The sequence below is a fragment of the Ranitomeya variabilis genome, chromosome 3 (assembly GCF_051348905.1).
Source record: "Ranitomeya variabilis isolate aRanVar5 chromosome 3, aRanVar5.hap1, whole genome shotgun sequence".
Lineage (NCBI taxonomy): Eukaryota > Metazoa > Chordata > Amphibia > Anura > Dendrobatidae > Ranitomeya > Ranitomeya variabilis.
The window spans coordinates 321,626,749-321,643,302 of record NC_135234.1 but is presented as its reverse complement, the minus strand read 5'-3'; the positions used below and the strand labels follow the sequence as shown (position 1 = coordinate 321,643,302).

Genomic DNA, 16,554 nt, shown 5'->3' with positions numbered 1-16,554 from the left:
CATAAAGCAACCCCAAGGCCAGAAAAAACGCATCCACATTGAGCAACGCAGGATCCCCTGGTGTCAATGAAAAAGCCCAGTCTTGAGGGTCGCCCCGGAGCAAGGAAATCACAATCCTGACCTGCTGTGCAGGATCTCCGGCAGAGCGAGATTTCAGGGACAAAAATAATTTGCAATTATTTCGAAAATTCTGAAACCCAGATCTATTCCCCGAGAAAAATTCCGGCAAAGGAATTCTCGGCTCAGATACAGGTGCATGACAAACAAAATCTTGCAAATTTTGTACCTTCGTGGCGAGATTATTCAAACCTGCAGTTACACTCTGAAGATCCATTGCAAACAGGTGAACACAGAGCCATTCAAAGAGAGAGAAAAAAAAAAAAAAAAATTTCAGCAGACTACTTATTTCTCTCCTTTCTCAGCCAAGGATTTTAACCCTTTAGTGGGCCGGTCAAACTGTCATGATCTCAATGGCAAGAGATCATAGCATCAGCATATATAGGAACTAGCTCTTGGAAGATGGAAACTGAGCTGACCATGAACTAAACCTAACGCACAACTAGCAGTGGCCGGGTAGCATGCCTACGTTGATTCTAGATGCCCAGCACCAGCCGGAGGACTAAATAAAGCTAGCAGAGGAAAATATTAGTCCTAGCTCACCTCTAGAGAAATACCCCGAAAGGAGACAGAGGCCCCCCACATGTATTGGCGGTGAATCAAGATGAAATAACAAACGTAGTATGAAAATAGGTTTAGCAAATTTGAGGTCCACTTACTACATAGCAGAAGACAGAAAGGACACTTTCATGGTCAGCTAAAAACCCTATCAAAACACCATCCAGAAATTACTTTAAAACTCTGGCATTAACTCATAACACCAGAGTGGCAATTCCTGTTCACAAGAGCTTTCCAGACACAGTAACGAAACTACAGCTGTGAACTGGAACAAAATTGCAAAAACAAACATGGACAAGAGTCCAACTTATCTAGTAGTTGTCTAGGAGCAGGAACAAGCACAGAGAGGCTTCTGATAACATTGATGACCGGCAAGCAACTAACAGAGCAACAAGGCTATATAGCGACTCCCACATCTTGATGGGAACAGGTGAACAGAGAAGATGAAGACACCAGTTCAATTCCACCAGTAGCCACCGGGGGAGCCCAGAATCCAAATTCACAACACATAGGGTATGGATCACGAACCGTAATCTGGTTCAACTCCCTGGAATCCAAACACGGGCGTAATCCGCCATCTTTCTTCTTCACGAAGAAGAACCCTGCTGCCACCGGCGAGGATGACGGCCTGATGTGCCCTTTGCTCAAGCTTTCAGCAATATAATCTTTTAACGCTTGTCTCTCCGGACCGGAGATGCTAACATCCTTGCTTTAGGCAATTTGGCCACTGGTTTAAACCTGATAGAACAGTCATAGGGACGATGTGGCGGCAACTCTGAACAACCCTTCTCAGAGAACACATCCACAAAATCCAGAAGTGACTCCGGAATGCTTGAAGTCACCGCAGCCACACATGTGGCCAGGCAATTCTCCTGGCAGAACTCGCTCCACTGAATTATGTCCTGAGTTTTCCAGTCAATTACCGGGTTGTGCATAGACAACCAAGGAAAACCCAAAACCACCTGAGCAGGAAGATTCCTGAGCACCTTACATGTAACCCGCTCGGAACGTAGAACCCCATTGTGGAGTTTCACCTCAGCCACAAATTCAGTAATCTCCCCCTGAGAGAGAGGAGCAGCATTGATGGTGACCACGCGGATAGGATGAGACAGTTTTTCAATCCTAAAACCTGCTGTGCGCGCAAACTCCTCATCAATGAGATTTGTGGCTGAACCACTATCAACAAAAACAGTAATTGGCAGCTCACTGCCAGCGATAAAAACCTTAGCAGGGAGCATGCATTGAGAAACCACCATGGAGGATATACATAAGCTCAGATTGGTCTCCTCCACACCCTCTGAGCTTAGAAGTTTTCCGCCGTTGCGTTTTTCTTAGACAGCAGAGGACAGATGTTAATAAAATGACCAGTTTTACACGCTTCACATGTGACACCCCTGCGATTTGCATAGGCTCCGTGGGCTCACCTGCAGCAACCTCACGTGAACCTAAACCCTCTCCCATAGGCGGTGTCTCATGCTCCCCCTGACGCTAACGGTTTTGAAAAGTCTCAACATTTTTGCCTAACTTTGGGTTGTGTAAAAATTTTATGACCTTTGGCATTTTTTTGTCAGTTCTGCCTAGCTCCACCAATTTGGGTAGAGCTGAGCAGGACAGGGGTATGGCAGGGGCATGATGCCACAGCTCATCTAAGTCATGACTAGCTGTGGCCTACCTTATGCCACAAATCTTATTCCAGTGTCCGATTGGGTTAGGATTTGTGATGAGAAGCATGGAGGTGCATGCTACTTGTCAGAAGCTCCTGATTCCTTAAGAGGCATGCGATTACCGTATTCAGGAATGTCTGACTCCAACATGCCCCATTCTTTAAGAAATTCAAAAAAATTGCTGGTCTTTCTGATTTGAGACATATGTATACCGAGGTTAAAGAACTGAGGTAACTGTTTAAAAAGATTGATCAATTATTAAAAAAATGAATATATATCATCTTCTTCCCTAGAACATCCACTTCCATCTTTTTCTCTGCATTCTCATCTTCTATGCTCTGTTCTACATGACATGCAGTGTGTGTGCAGGATTCATGAGGTAAGGGCTTTGTTTTCTTTTCACAATTAAGAAGAGTATTAGCAAGAGGTGTAGCTAGGTGTTAGGCCGGCGTCACACTCGGCGTAAGACAATACGGTCCGTATTTTACGGCCGTAATACGGAGAAATGTTCTCAAAATATTGATCCGTAGTCAGGGTGTGTCAGCGTATTTTGCGCATGGCATCCTCCGTATGTAATCCGTATGGCATCCGTACTGCGATATTTTCTCGCAGGCTTGCAAAACCGACATCTAATGGATTTATGTGCTCAAATGTTCGGGAAAACATATATACAGTATATATATATATGTCATTGAGACACATATATATATATAGTCTGTATTTATATTTACTACAGTGCGATATCTGTGAAAAGTCGGTAATTCAATTGCCGGCTTTTCATTTCTCCTGCCTAAACCCGACAGGATATGAGACATGGTTTACATACAGTAAACCATCTCATATCCCCTTTTTTTTGCATATTCCACACTACTAATGTTAGTAGTGTGTATGTGCAAAATTTCAGCGCTGTAGGTGCTTAAATAAAGGGTTAAATGGCAGAAAAAATTGGCGTGGGCTCCCGCGCAATTTTCTCCGCCAGAGTGGTAAAGCCAGTGACTGACGGCAGATATTAATAGCCAGGAGAGGGTCCATGGTTATTGGCCCCCCCGTGGCTAAAAACATCTGCCCCCAGCCACCCCAGAAAAGGCACATCTGGAAGATGCGCCTATTCTGGCACTTGGCCACTCTCTTCCCATTCCCGTGTAGCGGTGGGATATGGGGTAATGAAGGGTTAATGCCACCTTGCTATTGTAAGGTGTCATTAAGCCACATTAATAATGGAGAGGCGTCAATTATGACACCTATCCTTTATTAATCCAATTGTATGAAAGGGTTAAAAAACACACACACACATGATCTAAAAGTATTTTAATGAAATAAACACAGCGGTTGTTTTAATATTTTATTGCTCTCTCAATCCATTTGCAGACCGTCGCTTGGCAAAACAATAAACCCACAATATACATACCTTCTGCTGACCCGTCATGTCCCACGAGGTAATCCATCTGAAGGGGTTAAAATAATTTACAAGCAGGAGCCCTGCAAATGCAGCTGTGCTCGTGCTTGTAATTCCCCGGCGAATGAAGGAAATGTAGGTCATTAACCTACATTTCCTTCAGTCGCGGTGATGCGCCCCCTGGTGGATGTCCTCATATGACCTGGAGCGTGGGAAAAAGTTCCCAGGCTGCAGTTCATGAGAACATCCAGCAGGGGCGCATCACCGCGACTGAAGGAAATGTAGCACGTCGGGTACTTGTGCGGTAGGAAAGTCCTGGCCCTGGTCTCCCCATAGTCCTCCATACAGTATACTGCACTCCCCATTGTCCTCCATATAGCATAATGCTCTCCCCATAGTCCTCCATACAGTATACTGCACTTCCCATAGTCCTCTATATAGTATAATGGCCAGCACACTTTATGGAGACCCCATAATGTATGAGGGCCCCCCACAGTAGTTCCTACAATGTATGAGAGGCACAAAACCTACAAGAAACAAAATGAGCAAAAAACCCTGCTGAAACTAAATAAGTAAAAAGCAAGTGCATTTAAATAACTCAGGGTTCATAGTAATACAATTTTTTATAAAAAAAAAAAATAGCATAAAAGCCATCCCACCCTCGTCAAGGTTCGGGACGAAACCTATGCTATCTAATTTTAAAAATCTTACCATGTGTCAGAATTGACCCCAGTGTGTGAATAAAGGCAGACAGAAGGACCGAGTCCCAATCTATGGACACCAGTCTGGGGAAGAATGCAAAAATACAAAGAAAAAAACACAAAAATTGAGCTTGGATTAAGTTGGTATACATGTAGCACATAAACACATGTTCACATTAGCCATAAAGTGCACAAAACCTACAAGAAACAAAATGAACTTTATAAATATCAAGAGTCCATTTAAAGTAAGATACCAACCTCATGTTTCATGGTATCATGAGTTTAAAATAAAGCAAAGGGATATTCTTAAAATTAGGCGGGTATGGATAGATTCCAGGAATAATAAATTAGGGCAGTAAATTAGAGCAGTAATTTATTTACAAACACTGTTTCAAGATTACCTCTTATAAACCAATAAATCTCAGTAGGCAGCGTTCACATATATCCATAAAGTGCAAAGTGCTAACATTATTATAGGATTATTGTCACATAAGATAAAGTAACCAAAATCATGGCACGGTGTAGGACAATTAATTAAATCATTAAGTGCATTAGTGTATTCTATATAAAACCGCCCCATAAGTCAAAGACTGATATTTACTATGCATTTATGTTTAATCTGGTTTTTATTGAAAAGAACTTCAAAACAAACAAAGGAACAAAAGATTCAACAACATAAAAAGTATTGAGTACAAAAAGAAATCTCATATACAACTGTATATCAAGACCTGTAACCAACAAGTCCCGAAATAGTATAACTTTCAGGTCAAAATCATTTTCAATCAAGTCCAACAAGATCTGAAGACTGATATTTACTTACATTAATTTCTGCCCTGGCCACAAGCACACCTCAGCTATACCCCTTTATTGGTTTATAAGAGGTAATCTTGAAACAGTGTTTGTAAATAATTTACTGCTCTAATTTACTGCCCTAATTTATTATTCCTGTCTTCTATCTGTACCCAGGTAATTTTGAGAATATCCCTTTTCTTTATTTTAAACTTTTTAATAATTTTTGAATAAAAGATTATATATTTTAGTACATTTTTCGCCTATGCCTCTTTATCCCCGTTGTGTATGAATGGGATTTTTGTTAAGTATGAAGAAACAAAATGAGCAAAAAACCCTGCTGTAACTAAATAAGTAAAAAGCAAGTGTATTTAAATAACTCAGGGTTCTTAGTAATATTGTTTTTGATCAAAAATAGCATAAAAGCCATCCCACCGTTGTCAAGGTGCCCCTGATCGGGACAGAACCTACACTATCTAATCTTAAAAACCTTACCATGTGTCAGAATTGACTTCAATGTGCGAATAAGGGCAGTCAGAAGGACCGAGTCACAATCTATGGGCACCAGTCTAGGGAAGCTTTGAAATGTAATTAGCAGTTCAGGAAATGTATGAGGGGCCCCATATTTTATGATGCCCACACAGTCACACCATATGTTTCAATTAAAATAAAAAACATTATGTGCATCATATACCGATTCCTCCTGCAAACCCGGGTCCTTACTACCCCAGGATTATTTGACTTCCTGCGCGTGTGCTGGCACTTCTATCCTGGCATCACCTTCTGTTGATCGCAGGTTTAAAGCAACCTGGGGTCGACAGAACAGTGAGCAGTAGTGCAGGGAGATTGTGTCTCCCTGCTCTACTGCATTGATTAACTATATCGGCGATTAGTTAACCTGCTATTAACGTGCTATTAACCTGCAGATATGGATTTAATCTGCAAGGTAAAGGGGTTGTCCACTACTAGGACAACCCCTTCTCATTCCCCATGTTTGGCTGTGTTAATACAGTATATAAAAGCTTATACTCACCACCTGTAATGGCACCATTCTAGCAGTGTCAGCACTCGCATTCCCGGGGCTCACGTAAAGTTGTTATGACACGTGAACCTTGCAGTCAATCAGTGCTGGTGTCACTATCCCCACCTTCAAATGAATAAGTAATCAACAGAAAGTGAGAGCTGAGTCTGAAGGCGTGGACAGTGACACCAGTGTTACTTGGGTGTCGGGCACCACGAGTCATAACAACCACGTGAGTCACGGAAAAGCAAATGCTGGAACGGAGTGGGCACAGGAGGTGAATATAAGCCTTTTTTATTTTAATGGAGCAAAACATGGGGAATGAGAACGGGTTGTCCTAGTAGTGGACAACTCTTTTAGTAGATTCCTACCACACTGAAAGCCTTTCTGCCAGTAAACAGAGAGGCTGCCGAAAGGAATAAAGTAAATTTCCACCTGGCAGCCGGGATCTCAATATGGGGGCCGCATGTCTTTGGAACACTACTGATCTGCAGACCAACCCCGTATCTGCAGGTAAGTAGCGTTTTTTGAAATGACAGGTTCCCTTTAAGGTCGTACAAACCTCCCATGTGATGGATCATAGAATTATTTACAAGTGCTTCTCACTAAATTAGAATATCATCAAAATGTTAATTTATTTCAGTTCTTCAATACAAAAAGTGATTCTCATATATTATATAGAGTCATTACAGACAGAGTGATCATTTTCAAGTGTTTATTTCTGTTACTGTTGATGATTATGGCTTACAGCCAATGAAAACGCAAAAGTCGTTATCTCAGTAAATTAGAATAGTTAGCAAAACACAACTGCAAAGGCTTCCTAAGTAGGGTTGAGCGAAACGGGTCGACCATTTTCAGAAGTCGCCGACTTTTGGCAAAGTCGGGTTTCATGAAACCCGACCCGACCCCTGTGTGGGGTCGGCCATGAGGTCGGCGATCTTCTGAATCTGGTATCGGGATTCCGATACCGAGTTCCGATATGTTTGCGATATCGGAAATCGGTATCAGAATCCACATTTAAGTGTAAAATAAAGAATTAAAATAAAAAATATTGATATGCTCACCTCTCCGACGCAGCCTGGACATCGCCGCTGGTAACCGGCATCTTCCGTTCCTAAAAATGGCGCTTGAAAGACCTTTCGAATGCTTCACGGCTTGTGATTGGTCGCGGCGGCCCACGTGACCGCTGAGCGACCAATCACAAGCTGGTGACGTTATTCTCAGGTCCTGTTCTGGTTCTCAGGTACATGAGAATTACGTCACGGCTTGTGATTGGTCGCTGAGCGGTCACGTGGGCCGCCGCGACCAATCACAAAGCCGTGACGTCATCGGAAGGTCCTTCACGCGTTCATTCTTAAGAAGGAAGGCTGCTGGAAAGAAGCCGAGGGTGAGTATATTCCTATTAGGTATATACTCACCCTCGTACGTGCCCTGCTTCTTTCCGGCAGCCTTCCTTCTTAAGAATGAACGCGTGAAGGACCTTCCGATGACGTCACGGCTTTGTGATTGGTCGCGGCGGCCCACGTGACCGCTCAGCGACCAATCACAAGCCGTGACGTAATTCTCATGTACCTGAGAACCAGAACAGGACCTGAGAATAACGTCACCGGCTTGTGATTGGTCGCTCAGCGGTCACGTGGGCCGCCGCGACCAATCACAAACCGTGAAGCATTCGAAAGGTCTTTCAAGCGCCATTTTTAGGAACGGAAGATGCCGGTTACTACCAGGGCACGTCAGAGTGTGAGTATATCAATTTTTTTTATTTTAATTCTTTATTTTACACGTAAATATGGATCCCAGGGCCTGAAGGAGAGTTTCCTCTCCTTCAGACCCTGGGAACCATAGTATCCCATTGCACTGCATTGGGTTTCGCGTTTCGGCCGACCCCGACTTTTTTATAGGATCGGCCGATTTCACTCGACCCGACTTTTGAGAAAGTCGGGTTTCGTGAAACCCGACCCGATCCTATAAAAATAAAAGTCGCTCAACCCTATTTGTCATGTTCTCAATGGCAAGAGATCATAGCATCAGCATATATAGGAACTAGCTCTTGGAAGATGGAAACTGAGCTGACCATGAACTAAACCTAACGCACAACTAGCAGTGGCCGGGTAGCATGCCTACGTTGATTCTAGATGCCCAGCACCAGCCGGAGGACTAAATAAAGCTAGCAGAGGAAAATATTAGTCCTAGCTCACCTCTAGAGAAATACCCCGAAAGGAGACAGAGGCCACCCACATGTATTGGCGGTGAATCAAGATGAAATAACAAACGTAGTATGAAAATAGGTTTAGCAAATTTGAGGTCCACTTACTACATAGCAGAAGACAGAAAGGACACTTTCATGGTCAGCTGAAAACCCTATCAAAACACCATCCAGAAATTACTTTAAAACTCTGGCATTAACTCATAACACCAGAGTGGCAATTCCTGTTCACAAGAGCTTTCCAGACACAGTAACGAAACTACAGCTGTGAACTGGAACAAAAATGCAAAAACAAACATGGACAAGAGTCCAACTTATCTAGTAGTTGTCTAGGAGCAGGAACAAGCACAGAGAGGCTTCTGATAACATTGTTGACCGGCAAGCAACTAACAGAGCAGCAAGGTTATATAGCGACTCCCACATCTTGATGGGAACAGGTGAACAGAGAAGATGAAGACACCAGTTCAATTCCACCAGTAGCCACCGGGGGAGCCCAGAATCCAAATTCACAACAGTACCCCCCCCTCAAGGAGGGGGCACCGAACCCTCACCAGAACCACCAGGGCGATCAGGATGGGCCCTATGAAAGGCACGAACCAGATCAGAGGCATGAACATCAGATGCATTCACCCAAGAATTATCCTCCTGGCCGTATCCCTTCCACTTGACCAGATACTGGGGTCTCCGTCTGGAAACACGAGAGTCTAAGATTTTCTCCACAACGTACTCCAACTCACCCTCAACCAACACCGGAGCAGGAGGCTCAACGGAAGGCACAACCGGTACCTCATACCTGCGCAATAATGACCGATGAAAAACGTTATGAATAGAAAAGGATGCAGGGAGGTCCAAACGGAAGGAAACAGGGTTAAGAATCTCCAATATCTTATATGGGCCGATGAACCGAGGCTTAAACTTAGGAGAAGAGACCCTCATAGGGACAAAACGAGAAGACAACCACACCAAATCCCCAACACAAAGCCGAGGACCAACACGACGGTGGCGGTTGGCAAAAAGCTGAGTCTTCTCCTGGGACAACCTCAAATTGTCCACCACCTGCCCCCAGATCTGATGCAATCTCTCCACCACAGCATCCACTCCAGGACAATCCGAAGATTCCACCTGACCAGAGGAAAATCGAGGATGAAACCCCGAATTACAGAAAAACGGGGACACCAAAGTGGCAGAGCTGGCCCGATTATTGAGAGCAAACTCCGCCAATGGCAAAAAAGCAACCCAATCATCCTGGTCAGCAGACACAAAACACCTCAGGTATGTCTCCAGGGTCTGATTAATCCGCTCGGTCTGGCCATTCGTCTGAGGATGGAAAGCGGACGAAAAAGATAAATCTATGCCCATCCTAGCACAGAATGCCCGCCAAAATCTAGACACGAATTGGGTCCCTCTGTCAGAAACGATATTCTCAGGAATACCATGCAAACGAACAACATTTTGAAAAAACAGAGGAACCAACTCGGAAGAAGAAGGCAACTTGGGCAGAGGAACCAAATGGACCATCTTAGAGAAACGGTCACACACCACCCAGATGACAGACATCTTCTGAGAAACAGGCAGATCTGAAATAAAATCCATCGAGATGTGCGTCCAAGGCCTCTTAGGAATAGGCAAGGGCAACAACAATCCACTAGCCCGAGAACAACAAGGCTTGGCCCGAGCACAAACGTCACAAGACTGCACAAAGCCTCGCACATCTCGTGACAGGGAAGGCCACCAGAAGGACCTTGCCACCAAATCCCTGGTACCAAAAATGCCAGGATGACCTGCCAACGCAGAAGAATGAACCTCAGAGATGACTCTACTGGTCCAATCATCAGGAACAAACAGTTTATCAGGTGGGCAACGATCAGGTCTATCCGCCTGAAACTCCTGCAAGGCCCGCCGCAGGTCTGGAGAAACGGCTGACAATACCACTCCATCCTTAAGGATACCTGTGGGCTCAGAGTTACCAGGCGAGTCAGGCTCAAAACTCCTAGAAAGGGCATCCGCCTTAACATTCTTAGAACCCGGTAGGTATGACACCACAAAATTAAACCGAGAGAAAAATAATGACCAGCGCGCCTGTCTAGGATTCAGGCGCCTGGCGGTCTCAAGATAAATCAAATTTTTGTGGTCAGTCAATACCACCACCTGATGTCTGGCCCCCTCAAGCCAATGGCGCCACTCCTCAAAAGCCCACTTCATGGCCAAAAGCTCCCGATTCCCAACATCATAATTCCGCTCAGCGGGCGAAAATTTACGGGAAAAGAAGGCACAAGGCCTCATCATGGAGCAGTCAGAACTTTTCTGCGACAACACTGCCCCAGCTCCGATCTCAGAAGCGTCGACCTCAACCTGAAAAGGTAGAGCAACATCAGGCTGCCGCAACACAGGGGCAGAGGAAAAACGGCGCTTAAGCTCCCGAAAGGCCTCCACAGCATCAGGGGACCAATCAGCAACATCAGCACCCTTCTTAGTCAAATCGGTCAATGGCTTAGCAATATCCGAAAAACCAGCAATAAATCGACGATAAAAGTTAGCAAAGCCCAAAAATTTCTGAAGACTCTTAAGAGAAGAGGGCTGCGTCCAATCACAAATAGCTTGAACCTTGACAGGATCCATTTCAATGGAAGAGGGGGAAAAAATATATCCCAAAAAGGAAATCCTCTGTACCCCAAAAACACACTTAGAACCCTTCACACACAAAGAATTAGACCGCAAAACCTGAAAAACCCTCCTGACTTGCTGGACATGAGAGTCCCAGTCATCCGAAAAAATCAGAATATCATCCAGATACACAATCATAAATTTATCCAAATAATCGCGAAAAATATCATGCATAAAGGACTGGAAAACTGACGGAGCACTTGAAAGACCAAAAGGCATCACTAAATACTCAAAGTGGCCCTCGGGCGTATTAAATGCGGTTTTCCACTCATCCCCCTGCCTGATTCGCACCAAATTATACGCCCCACGAAGGTCAATCTTAGAGAACCACTTGGCCCCCTTTATGCGAGCAAACAAATCAGTCAGCAACGGCAATGGGTATTGATATTTAACAGTGATTTTATTCAAAAGCCGATAATCAATACATGGTCTCAAAGAGCCGTCTTTTTTTGACACAAAGAAAAAACCGGCTCCTAAGGGAGATGACGATGGACGAATATGTCCCTTTTCCAAGGACTCCTTTATATATTCACGCATAGCAGCATGTTCAGGCACAGACAGATTAAATAAACGACCCTTTGGGTATTTACTACCCGGGATTAAATCTATGGCACAATCGCACTCTCGGTGCGGAGGTAACGAACCAAGCTTGGATTCTTCAAAGACGTCACGATAGTCAGACAGGAACTCAGGAATTTCAGAGGGAATAGATGATGAAATGGAAACCACAGGTACATCCCCATGAGCCCCCTTACATCCCCAGCTCAACACAGACATAGCTTTCCAGTCGAGGACTGGGTTGTGAGATTGCAGCCAAGGCAATCCTAGCACCAAATCATCATGTAGATTATACAGCACCAGAAAGCGAATAATCTCCTGGTGATCCGGATTAATACGCATAGTTACTTGTGTCCAGTATTGTGGTTTATTATTAGCCAATGGGGTGGAGTCAATCCCCTTCAGAGGAATAGGAGTCTCCAAAGGCTCTAAATCATACCCACAGCGTTTGGCAAAGGACCAATCCATAAGACTCAAAGCGGCGCCAGAGTCGACATAGGCGTCCGTGGTAATAGATGACAAAGAGCAAATCAGGGTCACAGATAGAATAAACTTAGACGGTAAGGTGCAAATGGAAACAGATTTACCAAGCTTTTTAGTGCGCTTAGAGCATGCTGATATAACATGAGTAGAATCACCACAATAGAAACACAACCCATTTTTCCGTCTAAAATTCTGCCGCTCGCTTCGGGACAGAATTCTATCACACTGCATACTCTCTGGCGATTTCTCAGTGGACACCGCCAGATGGTGCACTGGTTTGCGCTCCCGCAAACGCCTATCGATCTGAATAGCCATTGTCATGGACTCATTCAGACCCGCAGGCACAGGGAACCCCACCATAACGTCCTTAATGGCATCAGAGAGACCCTCTCTGAAAGTCGCCGCCAGGGCGCACTCATTCCACTGAGTAAGCACAGACCATTTACGGAATCTTTGGCAGTAAATTTCCGCTTCATCTTGCCCCTGAGATAGGGACATCAAAGTTTTTTCTGCCTGAAGCTCCAAATGAGGTTCGTCATAAAGCAACCCCAAGGCCAGAAAAAACGCATCCACATTGAGCAACGCAGGATCCCCTGGTGTCAATGAAAAAGCCCAGTCTTGAGGGTCGCCCCGGAGCAAGGAAATCACAATCCTGACCTGCTGTGCAGGATCTCCGGCAGAGCGAGATTTCAGGGACAAAAATAATTTGCAATTATTTCGAAAATTCTGAAACCCAGATCTATTCCCCGAGAAAAATTCCGGCAAAGGAATTCTCGGCTCAGATACAGGTGCATGACAAACAAAATCTTGCAAATTTTGTACCTTCGTGGCGAGATTATTCAAACCTGCAGTTACACTCTGAAGATCCATTGCAAACAGGTGGACACAGAGCCATTCAAAGGAGAGAAAAAAAAAAAAAAAATTTCAGCAGACTACTTATTACTCTCCTTTCTCAGCCAAGGATTTTAACCCTTTAGTGGGCCGGTCAAACTGTCATGTTCTCAATGGCAAGAGATCATAGCATCAGCATATATAGGAACTAGCTCTTGGAAGATGGAAACTGAGCTGACCATGAACTAAACCTAACGCACAACTAGCAGTGGCCGGGTAGCATGCCTACGTTGATTCTAGATGCCCAGCACCAGCCGGAGGACTAAATAAAGCTAGCAGAGGAAAATATTAGTCCTAGCTCACCTCTAGAGAAATACCCCGAAAGGAGACAGAGGCCACCCACATGTATTGGCGGTGAATCAAGATGAAATAACAAACGTAGTATGAAAATAGGTTTAGCAAATTTGAGGTCCACTTACTACATAGCAGAAGACAGAAAGGACACTTTCATGGTCAGCTGAAAACCCTATCAAAACACCATCCAGAAATTACTTTAAAACTCTGGCATTAACTCATAACACCAGAGTGGCAATTCCTGTTCACAAGAGCTTTCCAGACACAGTAACGAAACTACAGCTGTGAACTGGAACAAAAATGCAAAAACAAACATGGACAAGAGTCCAACTTATCTAGTAGTTGTCTAGGAGCAGGAACAAGCACAGAGAGGCTTCTGATAACATTGTTGACCGGCAAGCAACTAACAGAGCAGCAAGGTTATATAGCGACTCCCACATCTTGATGGGAACAGGTGAACAGAGAAGATGAAGACACCAGTTCAATTCCACCAGTAGCCACCGGGGGAGCCCAGAATCCAAATTCACAACACCTATTCCTAAGCATTTAAAAAGGTCCCTTAGTCTGTTTCAGTAGGCTCCACAATCATGGGGAAGACTGCTGACTTGAAAGATGTCCAGAAGGCAGTTATTGACACACCACAAGGAGGGTAAGTCACAAAAGGTCATTGCCAAAACAGCTGGCTGTTCACAGAGTGCTGTATCCAAGCATAATAATGGAAAGTTGAGTGGAAAGAAAAAGTGTAGTAGAAAAAGGTGCACAAGTAACCGGGATAACCGCTGCCTTGAAAGGATTGTTAAGAAAAGGTCATTTAAAAATTTGGGGGAGATTCACAAGGAGTAGACTGCTGCTGTAGTCATCGCTTCAAGAGCCACCACACACAGACGTATCCAGGACATGGGCTACAAGTGTCGCATTCCTTGTGTCAAGCCACTCATGGCCAATAGACAATGCCAGAAGCATCTTACCTGGACCAAGGAGAAAATGCACTGTTGCTCAGTGGTCCAAGGTTTTGTTTTCAAATGAAAGTAAATTTTTCATTTCAATTGGAAATCAAGGTCCCAGGGTGTGGAGGAAGAGTGGAGAAGCACACAATCCAAGCTGCTTGAGGTCTAGTGTGAAATTTCCAAAATTTCCACAATCAGTGATGGTTTGGGGAGCCATGTCATCTGCTGGTGTAGGTCCACTGTGTTTTATCAAGACCAAAGTCAGCGCAGCCGTCTACCAGGAAATTTTAGAGCACTTAATGCTTCCCTCTGCTGACAAGCTTTTTGGAGTTGGAAATTTCATTCTCCAGCAGGATTTGGCACCTTTCCACATTGCCAAAATTACCAATACCTGGTTTAAAAACAACAGTATCACTGTGCTTGATTGGCCAGCAAACTTGCCTGACCTTAACTCCATAGAGAATCGTTGGAGTATTGCCAAGAGGAAGATGAGAGACACCAGAAACAACAATGCAGATGAGCTAAAGGCTGCTATCAAAGCAACCTGAGCTTCCATAACACCTCAGGAGTGCCACAGGCTGATCACCTCCATGCCAAGCCGCATTGATGCATTAATTGATGCAAAAGGAGCCCCGACCCAGTATTTAGTGCATTTACTGAATATTCATTGAGTAGGCCAACATTTCAGATTTTAAAATCATTTTTTCAAGCTGGTGTTATAAAGTATTTTAATTTACTGAGATAATGACTTTTGGGTTTTCATTGGCTGTAAGCCATAATCATCAACATTAACAGAAATAAATACTTGAAATAGATCACTCTGTAAGGACTCGAATATATGAGTTTCACTTTTTGTATTGAAGAACTGAAATAAATTAACTTTTTGATGATATTCTAATTTAGTGAGAAGCACTTGTATGTATCTGCATCACATCATAATTAAGCAAAATGAAAAAAAGAGCAGCGCAAAGGTATATGGGAAGATCGAATATATAAATTTTGAACTCTATAACTGCTGTATAGACTACACCTGTAGAATTGAGGCCCTTGGAGCACAAATTGGCCAATTTGCACATGGCAATCTGATATGACAAGGTGTATCTTGGAGATCGGGACATACTCTATTAAATATAAAGAGTAACTGTAGTTTATATTTCATAAATCATTAGAATACGTGAAAATAAACAACTTTGTAGCTTGTTAGAAAAATATGCTTCTTTCTCTGCCAAAATTGATCAGTCATTATCAAAAATCTCAATTCTGAAGTAAAATCTGCATTCAGTGTAGATAGACTTTCCCATTAGTGAGACAGGAGATGGCGGCTGCTACTGATGAGATTATATGTATATAGAAGGGAGAGGAGCTCTGCCTCTAGCTCCTCTTTCCTCTTGTCTACATAGAATTGTATTCCAAGTTCAAAGTGGTCTGATGGCCATCACCTGAATACAAAAATCACCAAGCAGACTGTTATCATCATATGCAATTGGCTATATGCATTTTCAAGCTAAAAGCAGCAAAATGGAGGTGCAATGAAGTGTCTTCATATTTATCTATTATTACATGACTGTAGCATCGGTTCAACCATGCAGAGTGCAGAACATAGGGCCTCAAATACAGATTTAGGACCTCATCAATCCAAATTGGAGCCAGGAAAGCAGCACTAAACCACATAACAGCTAATTAGATAATTAATATTTACTTACTTGCCTTGAAAATGTGAAATATACATAAACATTTTAATTCATGTTCACCTGATACTTAAGCGTTTAAGAATTAAATTATTGGTATGCAACACTAATTAGTGAATTTTTCATATGGATATATCAAATACACTAAAGACAATATATTATCAAGTATACTTGCAAAAAAAAAACAACAAGTTGTCCAATATTAGAATGGAGGTTCTGATTTTGCTGCTCTGCCCTTACAGTGGGGATAGGCTGCAACAGCAGCCACACACCTTAGGCAAGAGTGATGCTATTTTTGCTATTTTGTAAAAGAAAAAACAGCAGCCACTTTCCTAATCTTGGGCAGCCACTTTTCTAATCCTGGACAGCCACTTTCCTATACCTGGGTGGCCACCTCACTAGTCCTGGTTGGCCACCTCCCTAATCCTGAGCGGCCACCTCCCTAATCCTAGGTGGCCACCTCCCTAATCCTGGGCAGCCACCTCTCTAATCCTGGACAGGGACAGCCACCTCCCTAAATCCTGGGTAGACACCTCCCTAATCCTGGCCAGCCACTTTTCTAATCCTGGGCAGCCAC

The 16,554-nt window shown here is 43.7% G+C and overlaps 1 long non-coding RNA gene across 1 annotated transcript in view; it reads left to right on the top strand.

Annotated features, from left to right (window-relative positions):
* The first annotated feature begins 2,630 nt into the window (after positions 1 to 2,630).
* Positions 2,631 to 16,554, top strand: part of LOC143818200 (uncharacterized) — a 31,602-nt gene continuing 17,678 nt past the window's right edge. The window contains exon 1 of the long non-coding RNA XR_013224375.1: positions 2,631 to 2,718. This is a non-coding gene — a long non-coding RNA (uncharacterized LOC143818200). The remainder of the gene's footprint in view (positions 2,719 to 16,554) is intronic.